At 39.1% G+C, this 24,119-nt stretch overlaps 1 long non-coding RNA gene across 1 annotated transcript in view; it reads right to left on the minus strand.

The window, feature by feature from the left end:
• LOC142290707 (uncharacterized) overlaps positions 1 to 24,119 on the minus strand; it is a 497,599-nt gene that overhangs the window by 201,603 nt on the left and 271,877 nt on the right. The window contains exon 2 of the long non-coding RNA XR_012750366.1: positions 17,254 to 17,337. This is a non-coding gene — a long non-coding RNA (uncharacterized LOC142290707). The remainder of the gene's footprint in view (positions 1 to 17,253; positions 17,338 to 24,119) is intronic.

Consider the following 24,119-nt stretch of genomic DNA (forward strand, 5'->3'; position numbering starts at 1 on the left):
TGGCACGAACCCTGCTTGGCTTTTGCTCAGGACATTGTGCTCGGTAAGGAAACTGATGATCCTTTTGTTTAGGATGCTGTTGAACAGTTTTCCCAAGTTACTGCTGACACATATGCCTCTGTAGTTGGCAGGGTCATACCTGTCCCCACTCTTGTGGATCGGTGTAATGAGTCCTTGGTTCCAGGTACGAGGGAAGTAACCACCACTCAGCACAATGTTGAACAGTTTAACCATTGCAGCTTGAATTTCTGGTGGGCTGTACTTCAACATCTCTGGGGGGATTCCATCCAGACCACTAGATTTTTTACACTTTATGGAAGTGATTTTCTCTGCAACTTCCTGTAATGTAATTGGTGTGTCCAGTGGGTTTTGGAAGTTTTTGATTTTCTCTTCCATTGCCTTTAGTTTTGATGTTATGTTTTCCTGCTCTTGGCTTAGTCCTTCTTTTGGGATGTCTTTGTAGAGGTCTCTGAAGTACTGGAGCCAGATGTTGCCATTTTGGATATGGGTGTCATTCTTTTTCTTGCTCTTTGTGTCCATGTGGCTCCATATTTCCCAGAAGGAGTTGTCTTGGAGGGCGTCTTGGAGTTGGCTAAGTTTGGTAGAGATGTAGCTCTGCTTCTTCCTCCTGAGGATGGTTTTGTACTGCTTTTGTATGGTGTCATAGGCTTCCCTCAGGTCTGGGTTGTTGGGGTCTCTGTGTTTATTGTTTGAGGCTGTTCTCAGGGTCTTTCGAACGGCTTTACACTCTTTGTCAAACCAACCATTGATCTGCTTTTCTTTTGGCCTCTTGTAGTTGACTTGTTTGAGGTCGGACAATTTGGCCATGGTGTGGAATATTTTGTTGAGGTCTTTTGCAGCTTGATTCACTCCTTCTGGGTTTGACTTGTACTTGTAGCTGTAGAAGTTGTGGAGCATCTCCTGTAATTCCGGTCTGTTGGGAGCCTCTTTATATTTTATTTCTGACGTCTTGGACCATTTATAGGATGGAGGTCGCTTGTAGAGGCTGCTCTGCTGTGGCTTTTGTGTGGATGGTTTCTCTGTAGATTTTATGTACAGGAGAAGTTGGCTGTGGTCTGACAGGTGCGTTTGTGGGGTGACTATGAAGGCGCTAATATTTGCCGGGTCCATATCTGTAATGGCGTAGTCTACTACGCTCCTTGCTACATGGGAGTTTAGTGTATATCTTCCCAGTGAGTCTCCCTTTGTACGTCCATTAAGAAAATGAAGACCTAAACTTTTACATAAGTTCAGGAGCTTTTTGCCACTTTTGTTGACTGTACTGTCATAGCTGTTTCTCTCTGAGTGTTCTGAGTCGTGACTGTCGTTCTCTGCCCCAAATATGTAGATGTTTCCATCTGTGGTCAGAAAGTCTTTTTCTCTCCCTGTTCTTGCATTGCATCTATCTATCTATCTATCTATCTATCTATTTATCTATCTATCCATCTGTCTATCCCTCTATCTATCCCTCTATCTATCCCTCTATCTATCTATCTCTCTATCTATCCCTCTATCTATCTATCTATCTATCTATCTATCTATCTATCTATCCCTCTATCTATCTATCTATCTATCTATCCCTCTATCTATCTATCTATCTATCTATCTATCTATCTATCTCTCTATCCCTATATCTATCTATCTATCTATCTATCCCTCTATCTATCTATCCCTCTATCCATCTATCTATCTATCTATCTCTCTATCCCTCTATCTATCTATCTATCTATCTATCTATCCCTCTATCTATCTATCCCTCTATCTATCTATCTATCTATCTATCTATCTATCTATCTATCTATCCCTCTATCTATCTATCTATCTATTCCTCTATCTATCTATCTATCTATCCCTCTATCCATCCCTCTATCTATTTATCCATCCCATACTTGCACAGTGTTTTTTATTTTCCCTTTTACCATCCACTGAAGAAATAATTTCAATAAATGAAAAATAAAGTGTAGTCCTTGTGTCTTGGAACGAGCGTTTCCCGTGATGGCGGTGAGAGATTAGCCGCCACTAGTCAGGAGAGGTTTGTCAACATCAAACCAGCCACCGAGCTTAATAAAAATGGAAATGTCCTGCACACCGGGGCCGGTAATCCCAAACTTCCCGCAGAACACAGCTGATTTGCGTGTCAATGTAGGAGCTGATGAGATTCCCGCTGTACGCCGCGGACGCTCCTGCTTGGCATGCTCGGTGCCGCTCGCTGCTCCAGCCCGACTTTTTAATCAGCTCCGTTTTAAAGTTTACCCAGCGCTCTTGACTTCTCCTGGCAGCGCGGTAAATACAATTACACACAATCATGGATGTAGCGGGACGGACGGCTCCCGGAATAATCCCGGGCATCTTTGCTCTCATCCTTCTATGTGAAGTCTGCTAATGTACTATCTCCAGTATGGCGGGTTATTTTTACGGCACCGGCGGCCTGTGCAATGCCGAGAGCGCTCACTATAATGGAGGGATAAGTATATCTGGCCGGGGCATGGACAGGTTGCTAATGGACAGGGCTGAAGAGGCCCAGGAAGCGAAATAGGACATTATGGTCCAGGGTAGACCATGGCCAACTTCTTGCTTTTATTGAATGCTCATATAGTTGTAACTGTTCTGCGAGCCACGATGCGGAGACATCCACTGCCAATGGCTTTATAGTTTGGGGCTAATCCCATTCTTACTTGTGCCAGAAATTCTGCTCTTGGAATGTAAAGGATAGAAAGTCCCATGGAAAAAAATGGCTTACATTGTTTGAATGGCTCATAGAATAAACACTACAGTTCAAAAGTTTAGGGTCACTTAGATATTTCCTTATTTTTGAAAGAAAAGCACATTTTTTTTCAATGAAGCTAACATTAAATTAAACAGAAATCCCCTCTATACATTGTGAATGTGGTAAATGACTATTCTAGCTGCAAACGTCTGGTTTTGAATGCAATATCTACATAGGTGTATAGAGCCCATTTCCAACAACCACCACTCCAGTGTCTAATGGTACATTGTGTTTGCTAACTGTGTTAGAAGGCGAATGGATGTTCAGAAATCCCTTCTGCAAGTATGTTAGCACAGCTGAAAACAGTTTTGCTGATTAGAGAAGCTATAAAACTGACCTTCCTTTGAGCTAGTTGAGAATCTGGAGCATTACATTTGTTGGTTCCATTAAACTCTCAAAATGGCCAGAAAAAGAGAACTTACATGTGAAACTCGACAGTCTATTCTTGATCTTAGAAATTAAGGATATTCCATGGGAGAAATTGCCAAGAAACTTAAGATTTCCTACAACGGTGTGTACTACTCCCTTCAGAGGAGAGCACAAACAGGCTGTAACCAGAGTAGAAAGAGAAATGGGAAGCCGTGCTGCACAACTGAGCAACAAGACAAGGACATTAGAGGCTCTAGTTTGAGAAATTGATGCCTGAGACTGGATAATAAAAGGAAAAGATTAATATGAGCCAAAGAACACAGACATTGGAAAGAGGAAGATTGGAAAAAAGTGTTATGATTTTGGATCACACAGAAGAAAATTTGTGAGACACAGAAAAACTGAAAAGATGCTGGAAGTGCCTGACGCCATCTGTCAAGCATGGTGGAGGTAATGTGATGGTCTGGGGTTGCTTTGGTGCTGGTAAAGTGGGAGATTTGTACAAGGTAATAGGGATTTTAAATAAGGAAGGCTATCACTCCATTTTGCAATGTCATGCCATACCCTGTGGACAGCGCTTGATTGGAGCCAATTTCATCCTACAACAGGACAATGACACAAAGAATTTTTCTTAAACATAAAGTTGTTATGGTGTAGCGGTAAAGTACATGAATTACAGGGCAGTATCGTGAGAAAAGTATGATAGATATTAAAAAGATAGAGAGAGATCGATGATCGATATTATATAGATACATCAATGTATTATCTGCTGCAACACAATTTTCAGCTTTGCTATACAGACAGAGACAGAGCCAACAGAGTGATATCAATGGAGGTTTCTGAAAAAAATATATTTTTTTCTAATTTCACATAATTCTGTTCATTTTCTGGCCTTCACCTATCCACATATTAGCTACTAGGCGAATAAACAAGCTTGAAGCAAGAGTTTCAGGGAAATAGATAAATAGAGAGATAGATGATCAATGTTATAAAGATACATCTATGCATTATCTGCTGGAACACATTTTTCAGCTTTGCTGTACAGGCAGAGACAGAACTAACAGAGTGATATCAATGGAGGTTTATGAAACACAAACAGACATTTCTTTTTTCTGATTTCACATAATTCTGTTCATTTTCCATCCATGGATTAGTTGCTAGGTGAAGAAGCAAGCTTGAGGAAAGAGTATTAGGCTATGTGTCCACGGGAGAATGTAGCTGCGGATTTTTCTGCATCAAAATCCACAGCTTTCCTGCAAAATCCGCACCTTTGAAAAGGTGCGGATTTGCCGCAGATTTTCCGCGGAATTGCCGCGGATTTGATGCGGATTTTGGTGCGGATTTTTTTTTTCCCAATTTTAAAGCCAAAATCCGGATGAAAATCCGCAACAATAATTGACATGTTGCAGATTTTTCCGGATCAAAATCCGCACGAAATCCGCTGCGGAAAAATCCGCTGCGTGGGCACAGCATTTCCAAATTGCCATAGAAATGGCTGGGAAGTGCCTGAGCTGCAGATTTTCGGGAAATCCGCGGCTTTTCCGCGAGAAATCCGCGGCAAAATCCGCGCATTTTCCGCAGCGTGGGCACATAGCCTTACAATTAGGAGGGTCGATATCTAGAGTGACAAGGAGAAGTAACAAAATCGAGGAGACTTAGAGGATAGCTTAGGTCAGGAGCCAGGTCAGTCAAAGTTGAGTCACACATAATAAATATTGAAAAAATCCAGCACCTGCATAAATAAAATTAAAAAAGTTTATTCCAAAAATTATAAGCCCATTACATATACATGATTAGGGCATAATGGGAACATGGAAACGTCAGCGCGTTTCAAGAAAAAAAAAAAGCTCTTATTTATGAACAACGCGTTGCTGTTTCCATGTTCCCATTATGCCCTAATCATTTATGTGTAATGGGCTTATAATTTTTGTAATAAACCTTTTCATTTTATTTATGCTGGATTTTCTCGATTTTTTTAATTAGTCTTCACCTGGGAGCCGGACCAGGAGTTCCGAGCACCGCACCCTTCAATCATCCTCAAGGGAGATACTACACTCTTCTCTGATACTACTTGAGTCACACATGCCTAAGTCAAGGTTGGGGGTAAGAAAAGATGAATTTAGGGTTACAATCCAGGACAAGATCAGGGATAGTACTCCAGAAGTATAGGAGTGAATCAAACAATAACTTGCTGCTGTCAGTAAACTGCTGGAAATGTAAATATGGTGTGGGGTTTCCTTATTGTCCCCAGGAACAGAAACTAATCCTACCTGCTGACCAGCCTAAATAGACATCACTGGAGCAGAGTATTGCAGTTACTTAAAGGGATGGTCCAACACTTATTTTAATTTTAAATTTCTGTCTATTTAATGTAATAATCTAATATCTGTTAATATACTTCAATTAATAAGTCTCTAGTGTTCCCTCTCTTCTCTCTCTGTTTTATTTTTTTACTTCAAGTTTGATGACATTTCATTTGAGAACCCCCAGTGCATGTTGCAATACTCAAAGAAGATGTCATTAGGGGGCAGAGTGGCATGGGTGTGTCATGGGTGACAGACAGGCATGTGGTTTCTGGCAATAGAAGGTCACAGTGTTTGGCTGCGCAGAATGCTTCCTGACTTTCCATTGTTCCTGCTGTCAAAATTCATTGGAATAGGTAGCTTTCCTGATGGATTCATCTCTCCCTTTTTGGACCCAGCAGGAGCTCGCCTTCCACCCAGCTTAGCATCATCAGTATTCTTTTGGTGCTAATATACTCCTTTCTACCTGGTGCTGGTGATATTTTCAGTTCTTGGTTGCAAGCAGGTGGCTTGTACTCCTCTCTGGTATTGTTGCTGAAAACTTTGCTGAACTTCTACTTGAGTCATCTGTAGATAAGTAGTTCATCCATTTTCCCCCTGTGTGTCCTCCTTATGTCATTATATAGGGTTTAGTGGGGTTGACGAAGAGCTCATCCCATCCGTTCCCTATTTAGGGCCCAGAATTAGGGCTATCTAGGGTCAGGTATCCAGCTTGGTTCATAGGAGGGGAACCTATCTAGGGAGGTGAGGGACCCCAGGGACCAGCAGTAGGTTTGGACAGAGGTCACCATCTTCCCTTTCCCTAGACACAGGGTTCCCCTTCCCTTTTGCTTGGTAGTTCCCCGCACCTAGTGTGAAACAGAGCTGCTGAAATCACCGCCTCAGCCTCAGTCCTCACACATTCATTTCAGGGGCTGAGTTAGTCCCAGCTCTACTGAGCATGTGTTAGCTGTCAATCCTGACACATGCTCAGTGCACTGTGTGATATTATTATCAATGCACAGTGACAGTGCACTCCCTCACCAGCTGCAATGAGAGTGCACTGTCAGTTCACATACAAATGAGGCTGAAGAGATATTAGTAGAACTGAAACCTCTGCCGCCACTCCGGCTCTATTCCCTTTCTACTTTTGCGTGCACTATATTCATTTACCAGGTCGGTCGCTATCTAGTGTAAAACCAGTTCTGTTCATTACAAATAATGCAATTACCGTATTTTATTTAGTTTTTTTTTTCTGCTGAACTCCTGGTCTCTTTAAATTTGAATAATTGCTGCTAATTAACTTGTCTTCTCGTTTACAGCCTTTATAACAACGGCAACATAACAAACAAGTCTAAGGAAACAAAGGCACGACACGCCGGATTGTTAAAATTATATCAGAAAATGTTAACGAAGCGAATAGGAAAAAAGGCGATGAAAGGATGCGAGCCGCAGATGAAGCAGAAGATTCACAATAAAAAATACCATGAAAAAAACATAATGAAATAAAAGGACATAAAAATTATATTAACCAGCTCACGAGAAAAAAAAAACAAACAATGATGGTAAAATATAAAAAAATATTTAATACTTTAATGCAGGTACCATAGATATCTACTCTTATTAATTAGATGTCTGTAAATGAAAAATAAAATGTACTTCTAAAAAAAAAAAGTTTTTAATTTAATATTTTAAAAACTTTCTTGAGGAAGAATAGTAGTATAGAAATAAAAGAATTAAAAGTGTCTCAGTACTAAAAAACTATCGCCCATCATGAAACTCTCCATCTTCCAATGATAACGTGATGACTAAAAAATAACCTCTTACTCTATTGATGATGAGATGGCTCTGCTGACCTTGTCCTAATCTACACGGCAAAGCTTATGCCAATTACAGTAAGTGGGAAAAGTCACCTTCAATTAGAAAATTAATGCAGGTAAATCAGATATATCGTTTTATTAATTTGATATGTCTATAAAAGAAATATAGTGTATTTTAAAAAAAAAGTTTTTTATTTTTGATTTATACAACATTTGTTGAGGAAGGCAATAATAAAGATATTGTCACGCACGGAGTGGAATTTGTTCGTATATAATGTGTGACACGTGATCAAACCAACAGGTGTCTGACGCACTACCAAAAACACCACAAGAAGGGGGAAACAATGGGGTCACCATACAACGGAGGTCCCTGCCGCTACGGAGAGGTGTGAGGCGGCACCTCCTGCACTCACCTTAGGCTGACCCCTGAGCTCCCTTGCTTCCCTATACAGGTTCGTTCAACCTATACTGGTTCTTTCAACCTGTTAGCGAGCCAGATACTTGGGTCCCTCAGTTAGCCCTAAGCTCACCCTGGCTAGTGAGTAGGCCGACGAGATCACTAGACTCGCCACTAAACTAATAAACATGGAGGGAAAGGAAAGAAAGACGGGGGAATAAACAGAAGGATACAAAGCACCAAACTTCACCGTAACAGACGGACTCAATAGTAGCAGGTTGATGGCCACAGGGGAAAACCTTAGCAGCTCCTTCCACCAGGCTGGCCAGAGTAGAAATGATTCTAACAGCAGCGAGGACTGCTGGGAAAGCTCCAGTATTTAACCTACATGGGTATGGGCTCAAAGCAACAACAGCTGACCTACCCCGCTCTGAGCTGCTGGCAACAAAACCTGAAATTAACTCATGAGACGCCAAAGAAAAGGAAATCTCATTTAAATGAGGAATCAAAATGGAGATGAGAGACTCCAGTCCTAAGGCTGTCTGTTATGAACTGGTAACTGTGGGCGATCACCAAAAATCCCGTTAATAAGGAAAAAAAAATTAACAAGAATAGTTGGAAACTAAGCTGACTGCAATCCCCTATCTATCGGACGACGCTAGAAGTAGCAGTGGGATGTTCCTTACACACCTAGACACTTTGTCACTCCCAGATAAACTTGCTACACCTCAAAGATAGAAATGAGGAATCCTAACTTGCCTCGGAGCAGTCCCCAAAGGAATAGCAAGCCCCCAACATGTAACAACGGTGATATAAGAAAACACAATACACAGATATAAAATATAGATTATCAAAGGTGAGGCCCAACTTACTAGATACGACAGGACAGGATAGATAACTGATTGCGGCCAGCAAAAAACCCTACAAAAAATACAAAACTCCTGATAGAAAAAAAGCTTAAAGACCACACGGTCTTTTCAACTACTATATTAGGTACTCTTGTGCCAGACACTTTAAACAAAACTGCAGATATAATGGGAAGAAACAAATAAAGGAACAAATAATATTCAAAAGTGCAATGCAATCAAAATCAGAACAGAGAGAAACTTCCTTTCTTGCTGAAGGATCTGCCTTCTCAAAAATAGCAGAAAGCCAGATCCTCACATACAAGAAAACAAACACAGAACAAAATGGAAACAAAAGAACAGTAACACCTGTAGGTGCAAAAGCAGCAATATGGCAAAGAAAACCAGCAGATTTATCTGGAGTGAATTCTGGCGCAGGTTAAATATAAGAAACTGAAGGACAAACTCCAAGCCATCTTCAGAGGCAGAAGGAACATTTACCACTGGCAGCAGCCAAGCAGAAACTGCTTTCCTAAATACACTAGGCTGGTCTGCAATATGACTTCTTAAATTCCTAATTAATTCCAACACCTGTTTGAGTCACAGATTCAGACTCAGCTTCATTACCATTCCTGGCCACTAGAGGGAGCTCCACACCAGCACCCACTCGGATGACATTCACAACAGCTGTCACTAGTCTCAAAACTGCAGTGAGATGACCATGACAGATATTCTCTTCCTTTGCCTAAAAATTAATGGATTCTAAGAGTCAATAAATTAATATGACTCCACACTGATGAGTCCGGGATATCACTGCTGACCTCTAGTTTACTGATAATTAGATGACTCTGCTGACCCTGTCCTAATCTATACAACAAAGATAAGTGTTGAGTAAAACAGAAAAAACTCACCTTGAAAAAAAAATATATATAATACAGCTACCTAAGATACTGTTTATTAAACTGATCTGCCTACATAGAAAATAATATAAAATATAAAATACAAAAAATGTTATTTTAATTTATTTTTATTTATTTACTTTATTAAAGGAAACCACAGTAAAGATATGTGCTTCCTTTGCTGTATAAAAATGAATGTGAGCTGATACAGTTTTTAGAAGTGTGTTAGTAAATGTAATGCCCACCGGTGTTGGGGAGAGCAGTAGTAGGAGTGGACCCGATGGACCACAGGGGGGACCCGGGCTTACCCTGCGTGGGAGGGGTTTAACTAAGCAACCAATGAAGTAGACGCCAGGTGCAACTTTCCGGGCAGTGTCCGGGACTGTGGCAGCTGACCCCAAGGGCAGGGAATTTAGGGACAGACACAGGTGAAAGAGGGTACAGTCTCTAGTACAGACAGCTGCAGCCGAGATGGCTGATGCAGACAGGTACAGTTAGGTCCAGAAATATTTGGACAGTGACACAATTTTGGCGAGTTGGGCTCTGCATGCCACCACATTGGATTTGAAATGAAATCTCTACAACAGAATTCAAGTGCAGATTGTAACGTTTAATTTGAAGGTTTGAACAAAAATATCTGATAGAACTTGTAGGAATTGTCACATTTCTTTACAAACACTCCACATTTTAGGACGTCAAAAGTAATTGGACAAATAAACCAAACCCAAAAAAAAATTTTTAGTTTCAATATTTTGTTGCGAATCTTTTGGAGGCAATCACTGCCTTAAGTCTGGAACCCATGGACATCACCAAACGCTGGGTTTCCTCCTTCTTAATGCTTTGCCAGGCCTTTACAGCCGCAGCCTTCAGGTCTTGCTTGTTTGTGGGTCTTTCCGTCTTAAGTCTGGATTTGAGCAAGTGAAATGCATGCTCAATTGGGTTAAGATCTGGTGATTGACTTGGCCATTGCAGAATGTTCCACTTTTTTTGCACTCATGAACTCCTGGGTAGCTTTGGCTGTATGCTTGGGGTCATTGTCATCTGTACTATGAAGCGCTGTCCGATCAACTTTGCGGCATTTGGCTGAATCTGAGCTGAAAGTATATCCCGGTACACTTCAGAATTCATCCGGCTACTCTTGTCTGCTGTTATGTCATCAATAAACACAAGTGACCCAGTGCCATTGAAAGCCATGCATGCCCATGCCATCACGTTGCCTCCACCATGTTTTACAGAGGATGTGGTGTGCCTTGGATCATGTGCCGTTCCCTTTCTTCTCCAAACTTTTTTCTTCCCATCATTCTGGTACAGGTTGATCTTTGTCTCATCTGTCCATAGAATACTTTTCCAGAACTGAGCTGGCTTCATGAGGTGTTTTTCAGCAAATTTAACTCTGGCCTGTCTATTTTTGGAATTGATGAATGGTTTGCATCTAGATGTGAACCCTTTGTATTTACTTTCATGGAGTCTTCTCTTTACTGTTGACTTAGAGACAGATACACCTACTTCACTGAGAGTGTTCTGGACTTCAGTTGATGTTGTGAACGGGTTCTTCTTCCCCAAAGAAAGTATGTGGCGATCATCCACCACTGTTGTCATCCGTGGACGCCCAGGCCTTTTTGAGTTCCCAAGCTCACCAGTCAATTCCTTTTTTCTCAGAATGTACCCGACTGTTGATTTTGCTACTCCAAGCATGTCTGCTATCTCTCTGATGGATTTTTCTTTTTTTTCAGCCTCAGGATGTTCTGCTTCACCTCAATTGAGAGTTCCTTAGACCGCATGTTGTCTGGTCACAGCAACAGCTTCCAAATGCAAAACCACACACCTGTAATCAACTCCAGACCTTTTAACTACTTCATTGATTACAGGTTAACGAGGGAGACGCCTTCAGAGTTAATTGCAGCCCTTAGAGTCCCTTGTCCAATTACTTTTGGTCCCTTTAAAAAGAGGAGGCTATGCATTACAGAGCTATGATTCCTAAACCCTTTCTCCGATTTGGATGTGAAAACTCTCATATTGCAGCTGGGAGTGTGCACTTTCAGCCCATATTATATATAATTGTATTTCTGAATATGTTTTTGTAAACAGCTAAAATAACAAAACTTGTGTCACTGTCCAAATATTTCTGGACCTAACTGTATGTAGGGCACAACAGAAAGGCAGGTATGGAAAGTCAGACACAGGTGTAGGTTCAGGACCACAGAACCTGACAACTAGCTAGCATATGGTAGACTAACTATCTAAACGCGTTACTCAGGTACCTTCACTAGTGGGAGGATGCCTAGTGGCTCTCAGGCGTAGGCTAAGAGCCACTTCTGGGAAATGGCACACTGGCCCTTTAAGAGCAGGGCAGATGTGCACACACACGTGTCCTATATGTATACACATGCCCCAGGAGGAGGAGGCAGACAAGCACATGGATGACCATGGGAGTGCGCGACCACGGGGGTAATTGAGTTGGAGTTCCTACCGGGGAGAGGCAGGGTAGTGCAGGGACACTGGCGCTACAGTAAAGCCTCTCATTCAAAGATCAGATAATGTATATTATTACATACACTTGCTGACAGGTTGTCTTTCAACACTAGGGTCCACGCTTGTTTTAGTGGTGACTTCACAGATGTGCCTCGTTCCTGGTTATTACTCTCATTTTTACTGGACTTGCTGTGTCTCAACTTCGCCAGTCCTACTTCCTGTTTGCTTAGTGTGCTCTTGGCTCCTGTCTGGTGAAAGTGTTCTGATCTTGGCTTCTGACCTTGGACCTCTTCCTGACCATTTCTCTGTAAACTCCCTGAACCTTATACGTTACCTCCTGGTTTTTGTCTTCAGACCTCTTCCTGACCACATCTCTGTCTGCTCCCTGAACCTTATACGTTACCTCCTGCCTTCTGACCTCAAACCTCTTCCTGACCATGTCTTTGTCTGCTTCCTGAACCTTATATGTTACCACCCGGCTTCTGACCTCGAACGTCTTTCTGACCATGTCTCTCTCTGCTCCCTGAACCTTATACATTACCTCCCGGCTTCTGACCTCAGACCTCTTCCTGACCACGTCTCTGTCTGCTCCCTGAGCCTTATATGTTACTTCCCGGCTTCTGACCTTGGATCTCTTCCTGACCACATCTCTGTCTGCTCCCTGAATCTTAAGGTTTACCTCCTGGCTTCTAACCTCAAACCTCTTCCTGACTATGTCTCTGTCTGCTCCCTGAACCTTATAGGTTACGTCCTGGCTTCTGACCTCAGACCTCTTCCTGACCACGTCTCTCTCTGCTCCCTGAACCTTATACGTTACCTCCCGACTTCTGACCTCTTCCCTACCTTGTGTCTGTCTGCTCTCTGAACCTTATATGTTACCTCTCAGCTTCTGACTTCGGATCTCTTCCTATGTCTCTCTCTGCTCCCTGAATTTTATACGTTACCTCCCGCCTTCTGACCTCGGACCTCTTCCTGACCACGTCTCTGTCTGCTCCCTGAACCTTATATGTTACCTCCCAGCTTCTGACCTCGGACATCTTCCTGACCACGTCTGTCTGCTCCCTGAATCTTATACGTTACATCCCAGCTTCTGACCTCGGACATCTTCCTGACCACGTCTCTGTCTGCTCCCTGAACCTTATATGTTACCTCCCAGCTTCTGACCTCGGACATCTTCCTGACCATGTCTCTGTCTGCTCCCTGAACCTTATACATTACCTCCCGGCTGAACCTCTTCCTGACCACGTCTCTGTCTGCTCCCTGAGCCTTATATGTTACTTCCCGGCTTCTGACCTTGGATCTCTTCCTGACCACATCTCTGTCTGCTCCCTGAATCTTAAGGTTTACCTCCTGGCTTCTAACCTCAAACCTCTTCCTGACTATGTCTCTGTCTGCTCCCTGAACCTTATAGGTTACGTCCTGGCTTCTGACCTCAGACCTCTTCCTGATCACGTCTCTCTCTGCTCCCTGAACCTTATACGTTACCTCCCGACTTCTGACTTCGGACCTCTTCCCTACCACGTGTCTGTGTGCTCTCTGAACCTTATATGTTACCTCTCAGCTTCTGACTTCGGATCTCTTCCTGACTATGTCTCTCTCTGCTCCCTGAACCTTATACGTTACCTCCCGCCTTCTGACCTCGGACCTCTTTCTGACCACGTCTCTGTCTGCTCCCTGAACCTTATATGTTACATCCCAGCTTCTGACCCCGGACATCTTCCTGACCACGTCTGTCTGCTCCCTGAATCTTATACGTTACCTCCCAGCTTCTGACCTCGGACATCTTCCTGACCACGTCTCTGTCTGCTCCCTGAACCTTATATGTTACCTCCCAGCTTCTGACCTTGGATCTCTTCCTGACTATATCTCTGTCTGCTCCTTGACCTCAGACCTCTTCCTGACCACGTCTCTGTCTGCTCCCTGAGTTTTATACGTTACCTCCTGGCTTATGATCCTGGCTTGTCTGACTACCCTTCTATTCATACTGCTCGTAGTGTCTAACATCACACAATTCCGTTGATGCCACCCTGATGACAATGTGATGACTCTGCTGACATTGTACAATAATGAGATGACTCTGCCGACCTTGTCTTAGTCTACACAGAAAAGCTGTGATCTGCAGAAAACATAAGTCCCCTTATCGTTTTTACCTTTAGCTGCCAGTGTAAAAGCAGACGTATTTCTGATTCTGTTAACATATTTCAACAGATAAAAAACCTCACCAATAACATATATTTTTTTTTTAGAAATAATCATAAAATATTACTCCTCGCCCCCTTGTATGACACAATAGGAGACCCTCCGTGCCTTTACGATCACGGTGAGGGTAATCACGGTGGCGGCGGTGGGGGTTGCTGTGTCCTCGGGTTGAACTTTTTGTTTTCAGTAAATTTGATTGGTAGATAATTAGTTAATGAGAGCGGAATACAACCCATTTGCGAAGTATTCTATTTTGGTCCATTAGGGATAATGATAATGCATCGAATATACGAATACGGATGCAAAACAAGTAAAAAAAGGGATTATACGAGGTGATTATCTCTGGACACAAAGTGAACAATTTTCTGAATAAAAGGACGGAGTGGGCAACTCGGCTACACACAGAACTAAAGAGCACCCATTATCTGGAGCAAGGGGAAGACCCGACATTGTCTTGTGTTGACTCATACAACGCACTAAAATAAACCCGTATAATCCTGCATCTGGTACGGATGTAGCAGAACTGAGTTTTGGGTTTGTCATTGCTTCACTGTGGTATCAGAGGACAACCTTAAATTGAATAGCACCTTGTTTAATATGTTTTTATTGGCACCACCCTTACATGAATCAAATAATAGGGCCATATATGTTGTGTAAATAATACTGCTATACAGTGCTACCGCAAAAATAACGTACTATAGTGTCTAGGTTAAATTGGATAGCACCTTGTTTAATATGTTTTTATTGGCACCACCCTTACATGAATCAAATAATAGGGCCATATATGTTGTGTAAATAATACTGCTATACAGTGCTACCACAAAAATAACGTACAGTATAGTGTCTAGGTTGCCGCACCAAACAATACTGTCCAATAAGTAACTACAGTGCTCAGATAATACTGGTGACTGCATAGCAGATACATATATAAAGTAACCTTATAACATTCTACTGTTTATGTAACACTACTGCACAATCACTATTGTTATATTCAGCCAATATGTCCCTTTTATTCCATATTGTATCACTGACACATCATACAGGAGCCGTCGCTCTGCAGCACAAAGTGTCTCTTTCTCAGGCTACATAAGCATAACAATATGTTCCAGCCTGTAACACAACTCACCCACAATTCTGCACATACAGGCAAGAAAATAAGCTGGGAATGCTGGGAGATTTCAGTGCTGGAGCCTGCAGAAATGCAATGCAGCCACAGAGGACAATACTGGCTGTAACTCAGGATCAGTAATGTAATGTATGTACACAGTGACTGCACCAGCAGAATAGTGAGTGCAGCTCTGGAGTATAATACAGGATGTAACTCAGGATCAGTACAGGATAAGTAATGTAATGTATGTACACAGTGACTGAACCAGCAGAATAGTGAGTGCAGCTCTGGAGTATAATACAGGAGGTAACTCAGGATCAGTACAGAATAAGTAATGTAATGTATGTACACAGTGACTGAACCAGCAGAATAGTGAGTGCAGCTCTGGAGTATAATACAGTATATAACTCAGGATCAGTACAGGATAAGTAATGTAATGTATGTACACTGTGACTGCACCAGCAGAATAGTGAGTGCAGCTCTGGAGTATAATACAGAAGGTAACTCAGGATCAGTACATGATAAGTAATGTAATGTATGTACACAGTGACTGCACCAGCATAATAGTGAGTGCAGCTCTGGAGTATAATACAGGAGGTAACTCAGGATCAGTACAGGATAAGTAATGTATGTATACAGTGACTGCACCAGCATAATAGTGAGTGCAGCTCTGGAGTATAATACAGGAGGTAATTCAGGATCAGTGCAGGATCAGTAATGTAATGTATGTACACAGTGACTGCACCAGCAGAATAGTGAGTGCAGCTCTGGAGTATAATACAGGAGGTAACTCAGGAACAGTGCAGGATCAGTAATTGTCACATGGAGATTTACACAAAACTCACTGACTGTCATGGCGAGATCAGACACTGTTCACATTGCAGATTCTGACACTCCGCACGATGGTTTCTGTAGTGTTTCTGGTCTACACAGGCAGACTCGGGCGTCGACCAGCTGCGTGCTCATTCATAGACAGACTAGCAAGAGTTAATCTTTGCTAGCCTGCATGCTAGGCTGCTGGGATCACATGTTGTTAGAAAGCCTACCACAGCTGCTCCACTCATACATAGGTTGGAGGAGAGTTTCCACCCATGCAAACTATAGTTTCTCATGTGTTGGTCTTTGTGCTGTGGTATCCCAGATTTGATGGAGAGACAGCAGCCTCTGCTTGGTGTTACTGTGGAGTTTACCTGTCTTGTTTTTTTCCACCCTGCTCTTGTTTTCCTCCTAATCTCTTGTTGTCTTATACCTCTTTGTATGTGTGCTGTGATATCCCAGACTTGCTTGAGAGAGCTGTTCTGTGCTTGGTGTTGCTGTGGAGTTTACCTGCCATCTTGTTTTTTCCACCTTGCTCTTGTTTTCCTCCTAATCTTGTCTTATACCTCTTTGTATGCGTGCTGTGATATCCCAGACTTTCTGGGGAGAGCTATTCTGTGCTTGGTGTTGCTGTGGAGTTTACCTGCCATCTTCTTTTTTCCACCCTGCTCTTGTTTTCATCCTAATCTCTTGTTGTCTTATACCTCTTTGTATGTGTGCTGTGATATCCCAGACTTGCTGGAGAGAGCTGTTCTGTGCTTGGTGTTGTTGTGGAGTTTACCTGACATCTTGTGTTTTCCACCCTGCTCTTGTTTTCCTCCTAATCTCTTAAATCTCTGTGTATGTGTGCTGTGTGACAGAGTTTTGATTTCCCCTATTTGTCTCTTTCTGTGGGAGAAATCATACTCCTGTTCCAGATCCCCTGGGGGAGCGAGTGGGGGGTATAGGATCAGGGCTGGTCAAGAACAGGGCCAGGAAGGAGACTCAGACATCCCCACCTTTAGGGGTATCTCTGTGAGTAGGGATAGCACAGGGCCCATTAGTCTAAGGATCGGATTCGGAACCCCATTTTCCCATTATCCCCATAGTCCCTTGTGACGGTAATGTAATGAATGTTCTCAGTAAAGTCAACTGAAGCTCATGTATGTAGGAAGCTTCTCGATTAAATTCTCAGAACTTTGTGTTTGCTGAAACAATAGGCTCGATGCCGAGGAATCCATGATCAACAAATAGAACATATAAACATAATGAAAGGTTTCAAGGTTTTCCATTGTCTTACCTTACAATAGGGTTCTGGAATGTTCTGCCATGTTCATCTACATGACTACGCTGAGGCTCTCTATTCTACTGCCATCAGAGGAACCTAAAAACAAAGAAAAACAGAAATAAGACCGCCTATATCTGATAAATTGTGAAGTATATACACACACATCTCACTAATAACCTTTACAGATAATATTAGAGATCCCAAATAGAGTCAGGATGAAGCCGCTAAAGTCAACAACCTCATGGGAAACGCGGAGAGGGGAAACCCGCAAAGATATTAGTCACAACGTCTTTTTGTCACAAGGAACAATGGAGAAGATTTATCTATACATGAATTGAGAAGTCGGCAAAAAAAATATTGAGATACATTTATCAAAAGGGATCATCATATATGTCACACAACTCGCCAGACGTGATAAACGTTTATATAGGCCATATACTGTGCACCCATATACTATAGAATGGAAAGACCCTATAATATATTCATACAATAACTAGAAAAGGATTTACATTGATATATAACATTCAACTAATGAATAGCTCTATAATTATATTAGAATGGCAGTATTATAGTAGTTATATTCTTGTACATAGGGGCAGTATTATAGTAGTTATATTCTTGTACATAGGGGCAGTATTATAGTAGTTATATTCTTGTACATAGGGGCAGTATTATAGTAGTTATATTCTTGTACATAGGGGCAGTATTATAGTAGTTATATTCTTGTACATAGGGGGTAGTATTATACTAGTTATATTCTGGTACATAGGAGCAGTATTATAGTGGTTATATTCTTGTACATAGGGGGTAGTATTATACTAGTTATATTCTTGTACATAGGAGCAGTATTATAGTGGTTATATTCTTGTACATAGGAGCAGTATTATAGTAGTTATATTCTTGTACATAGGAGCAGTATTATAGTAGTTATATTCTTGTACATAGGGGGTAGTATTATACTAGTTATATTCTTGTACATAGGAGCAGTATTATAGTGGTTATATTCTTGTACATAGGAGCAGTATTATAGTAGTTATATTCTTGTACATAGGAGCAGTATTATAGTAGTTATATTCTTGTACATAGGGGCAGTATTATAGTAGTTATATTCTTGTACATAGGGACAGTATTATAGTAGTTATATTCTTATACATAGGGACAGTATTATAGTAGTTATATTCTTGTACATAGGGGCAGTATTATAGTAGATATATTCTTGTACATAGGGGGCAGTATTATAGTAGTTATATTCTTGTTCATAGGGGCAGTATTATAGTAGTTATATTCTTGTACCTAGGAGCAGTATTATAGTAGTTATATTTTTGTACATAGTGGGCAGTATTATAGTAGTTATATTTTTGTACATAGAGGGCAGTATTATAGTAGTTATATTCTTGTACATAGGAGCAGTATTATAGTAGTCATATTCCTGTACAGAGGAGCAGTATTATAGTAGTTATATTCTTGTATATAGGAGCAGTATTATAGTAGTTATATTCCTGTACAGAGGAGCAGTATTATAGTAGTTATATTCTTGTACATAGGGGGCAGTATTATAGTAGTTATATTCTTGTACATAGGGGGCAGTATTATAGTAGTTATATTCTTGTACATAGGGGCATTATTATAGTAGTTACATTGTTGTACATAGGAGCAGTATTATAGTAGTTATATTTTTGTACATAGTGGGCAGTATTATAGTAGTTATATTTTTGTACATAGAGGGCAGTATTATAGTAGTTATATTCTTGTACATAGGAGCAGTATTATAGTAGTTATATTCCTGTACAGAGGAGCAGTATTATAGTAGTTATATTCTTGTACATAGGGGGCAGTATTATAGTAGTTATATTCTTGTACATAGGGGCAGTATTATAGTAGTTATATTCTTCTACATAGGGGCAGTATTATAGTAGTTATATTCTTGTATATAGGAGCAGTATTATAGTAGTTATATTCTTGTACAGAGGAGCAGTATTATAGTAGTTATATTCTTGTACATAGAAGGCAGTATTATAGTAGTTATATTCTTGTACATAGGGGCAGTACTATAGTAGTTATATTCTTCTACATAGGGGCAGTATTATAGTAGTTATATTCTTGTTCATAGGGGCAGTATTATAGTAGTAATATTCTTGTACATAGGGAGCAGTATTATAGTAGTTATATTCTTGTACATAGGGGCATTATTATAGTAGTTATATCCTTGTACATAGGAGCAGTATTATAGTAGTTATATTCTTGTACATAGGGGGAGTATTATAGTAGTTATATTCTTGTACATAGGGGGCAGTATTATAGTAGTTATATTCTTATACATAGGAGCAGTATTATAGTAGTTATATTTTTGTACATAGGAGCAGTATTATAGTAGTTATGTTCTTGTACATAGGGGGCAGTATTATAGTAGTTATATTTTTGCAAATAGGGGGCAGTATTATAGTAGTTATATTCTTATACATAGGAGCAGTATTATAGTAGTTATATTCCTGTACAGAGGAGCAGTATTATAGTAGTTATATTCTTGTACATAGGGGGCAGTATTATAGTAGTTATATTCTTGTACATAGGGGCAGTATTATAGTAGTTATATTCTTGTACATCGGGGCAGTATTATAGTAGTTACATTGTTGTACATAGGAGCAGTATTATAGTAGTTATATTTTTGTACATAGTGGGCAGTATTATAGTAGTTATATTTTTGTACATAGAGGGCAGTATTATAGTAGTTATATTCTTGTACATAGGAGCAGTATTATAGTAGTTATATTCCTGTACAGAGGAGCAGTATTATAGTAGTTATATTCTTGTACATAGGGGGCAGTATTATAGTAGTTATATTCTTGTACATAGGGGCAGTATTATAGTAGTTATATTCTTCTACATAGGGGCAGTATTATAGTAGTTATATTCTTGTATATAGGAGCAGTATTATAGTAGTTATATTCTTGTACAGAGGAGCAGTATTATAGTAGTTATATTCTTGTACATAGAAGGCAGTATTATAGTAGTTATATTCTTGTACATAGGGGCAGTATTATAGTAGTTATATTCTTCTACATAGGGGCAGTATTATAGTAGTTATATTCTTGTTCATAGGGGCAGTATTATAGTAGTAATATTCTTGTACATAGGGAGCAGTATTATAGTAGTTATATTCTTGTACATAGGGGCATTATTATAATAGTTATATCCTTGTACATAGGAGCAGTATTATAGTAGTTATATTCTTGTACATAGGAGCAGTATTATAGTAGTTATATTCTTGTACATAGGGGGAGTATTATAGTAGTTATATTCTTGTACATAGGGGGCAGTATTATAGTAGTTATATTCTTATACATAGGAGCAGTATTATAGTAGTTATATTTTTGTACATAGGAGCAGTATTATAGTAGTTATGTTCTTGTACATAGGGGGCAGTATTATAGTAGTTATATTTTTGCAAATAGGGGGCAGTATTATAGTAGTTATATTCTTATACATAGGAGCAGTATTATAGTAGTTATATTCCTGTACAGAGGAGCAGTATTATAGTAGTTATATTCTTGTACATAGGGGGCAGTATTATAGTAGTTATATTCTTGTACATAGGGGCAGTATTATAGTAGTTATATTCTTGTACATCGGGGCAGTATTATAGTAGTTACATTGTTGTACATAGGAGCAGTATTATAGTAGTTATATTTTTGTACATAGTGGGCAGTATTATAGTAGTTATATTTTTGTACATAGAGGGCAGTATTATAGTAGTTATATTCTTGTACATAGGAGCAGTATTATAGTAGTTATATTCCTGTACAGAGGAGCAGTATTATAGTAGTTATATTCTTGTACATAGGGGGCAGTATTATAGTAGTTATATTCTTGTACATAGGGGCAGTATTATAGTAGTTATATTCTTCTACATAGGGGCAGTATTATAGTAGTTATATTCTTCTACATAGGAGCAGTATTATAGTAGTTATATTCTTGTACAGAGGAGCAGTATTATAGTAGTTATATTCTTGTACATAGAAGGCAGTATTATAGTAGTTATATTCTTGTACATAGGGGCAGTATTATAGTAGTTATATTCTTCTACATAGGGGCAGTATTATAGTAGTTATATTCTTGTTCATAGGGGCAGTATTATAGTAGTAATATTCTTGTACATAGGGAGCAGTATTATAGTAGTTATATTCTTGTACATAGGGGCATTATTATAGTAGTTATATCCTTGTACATAGGAGCAGTATTATAGTAGTTATATTCTTGTACATAGGGGGAGTATTATAGTAGTTATATTCTTGTATATAGGAGCAGTATTATAGTAGTTATATTTTTGTACATAGGAGCAGTATTATAGTAGTTATGTTCTTGTACATAGGGGGCAGTATTATAGTAGTTATATTTTTGCAAATAGGGGGCAGTATTATAGTAGTTATATTCTTATACATAGGATCAGTATTATAGTAGTTATATTCCTGTACAGAGGAGCAGTATTATAGTAGTTATATTCTTGTACATAGGGGGCAGTATTATAGTAGTTATATTCTTGTACATAGGGGCAGTATTATAGTAGTTATATTCTTGTACATAGGAGCAGTATTATAGTAGTTATATTCTTGTACATAGGGGCAGTATTATAGTAGTTATATTCTTGTACATCGGGGCAGTATTATAGTAGTTATATTCTTGTACATAGGGGCAGTATTATAGTAGTTATATTCTTGTACATAGGAGCAGTATTATAGTAGTTATATTCTTGTACATAGGGGCAGTATTATAGTAGTTACATTGTTGTACATAGGAGCAGTATTATAGTAGTTATATTTTTGTACATAGAGGGCAGTATTATAGTAGTTATATTCTTGTACATAGGAGCAGTATTATAGTAGTTATATTCCTGTACAGAGGAGCAGTATTATAGTAGTTATATTCTTGTATATAGGAGCAGTATTATAGTAGTTATATTCTTGTACAGAGGAGCAGTATTATAGTAGTTATATTCTTGTACATAGAAGGCAGTATTATATTAGTTATATTTTTGTACATAGGGGCAGTATTATAGTAGTTATATTCTTCTACATAGGGGCAGTATTATAGTAGTTATATTCTTGTTCATAGGGGCAGTATTATAGTAGTAATATTCTTGTACATAGGGAGCAGTATTATAGTAGTTATATTCTTGTACATAGGGGCATTATTATAGTAGTTATATCCTTGTACATAGGAGCAGTATTATAGTAGTTATATTCTTGTACATAGGGGGAGTATTATAGTAGTTATATTTTTGTAAATAGGGGGCAGTATTATAGTAGTTATATTCTTATACATAGGAGCAGTATTATAGTAGTTATATTTTTGTACATAGGAGCAGTATTATAGTAGTTATGTTCTTGTACATAGGGGGCAGTATTATAGTAGTTATGTTCTTGTACATAGGGGGCAGTATTATAGTAGTTATATTTTTGTAAATAGGGGGCAGTATTATAGTAGTTATGTTCTTGTACATAGGGGGCAGTATTATAGTAGTTATATTTTTGTACATAGGGGGCAGTATTATAGTAGTTATATTCTTGTACATAGGAGCAGTATTATAGTAGTTATATTTTTGTACATAGGAGCAGTATTATAGTAGTTATGTTCTTGTACATAGGGGGCAGTATTATAGTAGTTATATTTTTGTACATAGGGGCAGTATTATAGTAGTTATTTTTTTGTAAATAGGGGGCAGTATTATCATAGTTATATTCTTGTACATAGGGGCAGTATTATAGTAGTTATATTCTTGTACATAGGAGCAGTATTATAGTAGTTATATTCCTGTACAGAGGAGCAGTATTATAGTAGTTATATTCTTGTACATAGGGGGCAGTATTATAGTAGTTATATTCTTGTACATAGGGGCAGTATTATAGTAGTTATATTCTTCTACATAGGGGCAGTATTATAGTAGTTATATTCTTGTATATAGGAGCAGTATTATAGTAGTTATATTCTTGTACAGAGGAGCAGTATTATAGTAGTTATATTCTTGTACATAGAAGGCAGTATTATAGTAGTTATATTCTTGTACATAGGGGCAGTACTATAGTAGTTATATTCTTCTACATAGGGGCAGTATTATAGTAGTTATATTCTTGTTCATAGGGGCAGTATTATAGTAGTAATATTCTTGTACATAGGGAGCAGTATTATAGTAGTTATATTCTTGTACATAGGGGCATTATTATAGTAGTTATATCCTTGTACATAGGAGCAGTATTATAGTAGTTATATTCTTGTACATAGGGGGAGTATTATAGTAGTTATATTCTTGTACATAGGGGGCAGTATTATAGTAGTTATATTCTTATACATAGGAGCAGTATTATAGTAGTTATATTTTTGTACATAGGAGCAGTATTATAGTAGTTATGTTCTTGTACATAGGGGGCAGTATTATAGTAGTTATATTTTTGCAAATAGGGGGCAGTATTATAGTAGTTATATTCTTATACATAGGAGCAGTATTATAGTAGTTATATTCCTGTACAGAGGAGCAGTATTATAGTAGTTATATTCTTGTACATAGGGGGCAGTATTATAGTAGTTATATTCTTGTACATAGGGGCAGTATTATAGTAGTTATATTCTTGTACATCGGGGCAGTATTATAGTAGTTACATTGTTGTACATAGGAGCAGTATTATAGTAGTTATATTTTTGTACATAGTGGGCAGTATTATAGTAGTTATATTTTTGTACATAGAGGGCAGTATTATAGTAGTTATATTCTTGTACATAGGAGCAGTATTATAGTAGTTATATTCCTGTACAGAGGAGCAGTATTATAGTAGTTATATTCTTGTACATAGGGGGCAGTATTATAGTAGTTATATTCTTGTACATAG

This window comes from Anomaloglossus baeobatrachus, chromosome 2, assembly GCF_048569485.1.
Source record: "Anomaloglossus baeobatrachus isolate aAnoBae1 chromosome 2, aAnoBae1.hap1, whole genome shotgun sequence".
Classification (NCBI taxonomy): Eukaryota; Metazoa; Chordata; class Amphibia; order Anura; family Aromobatidae; genus Anomaloglossus; species Anomaloglossus baeobatrachus.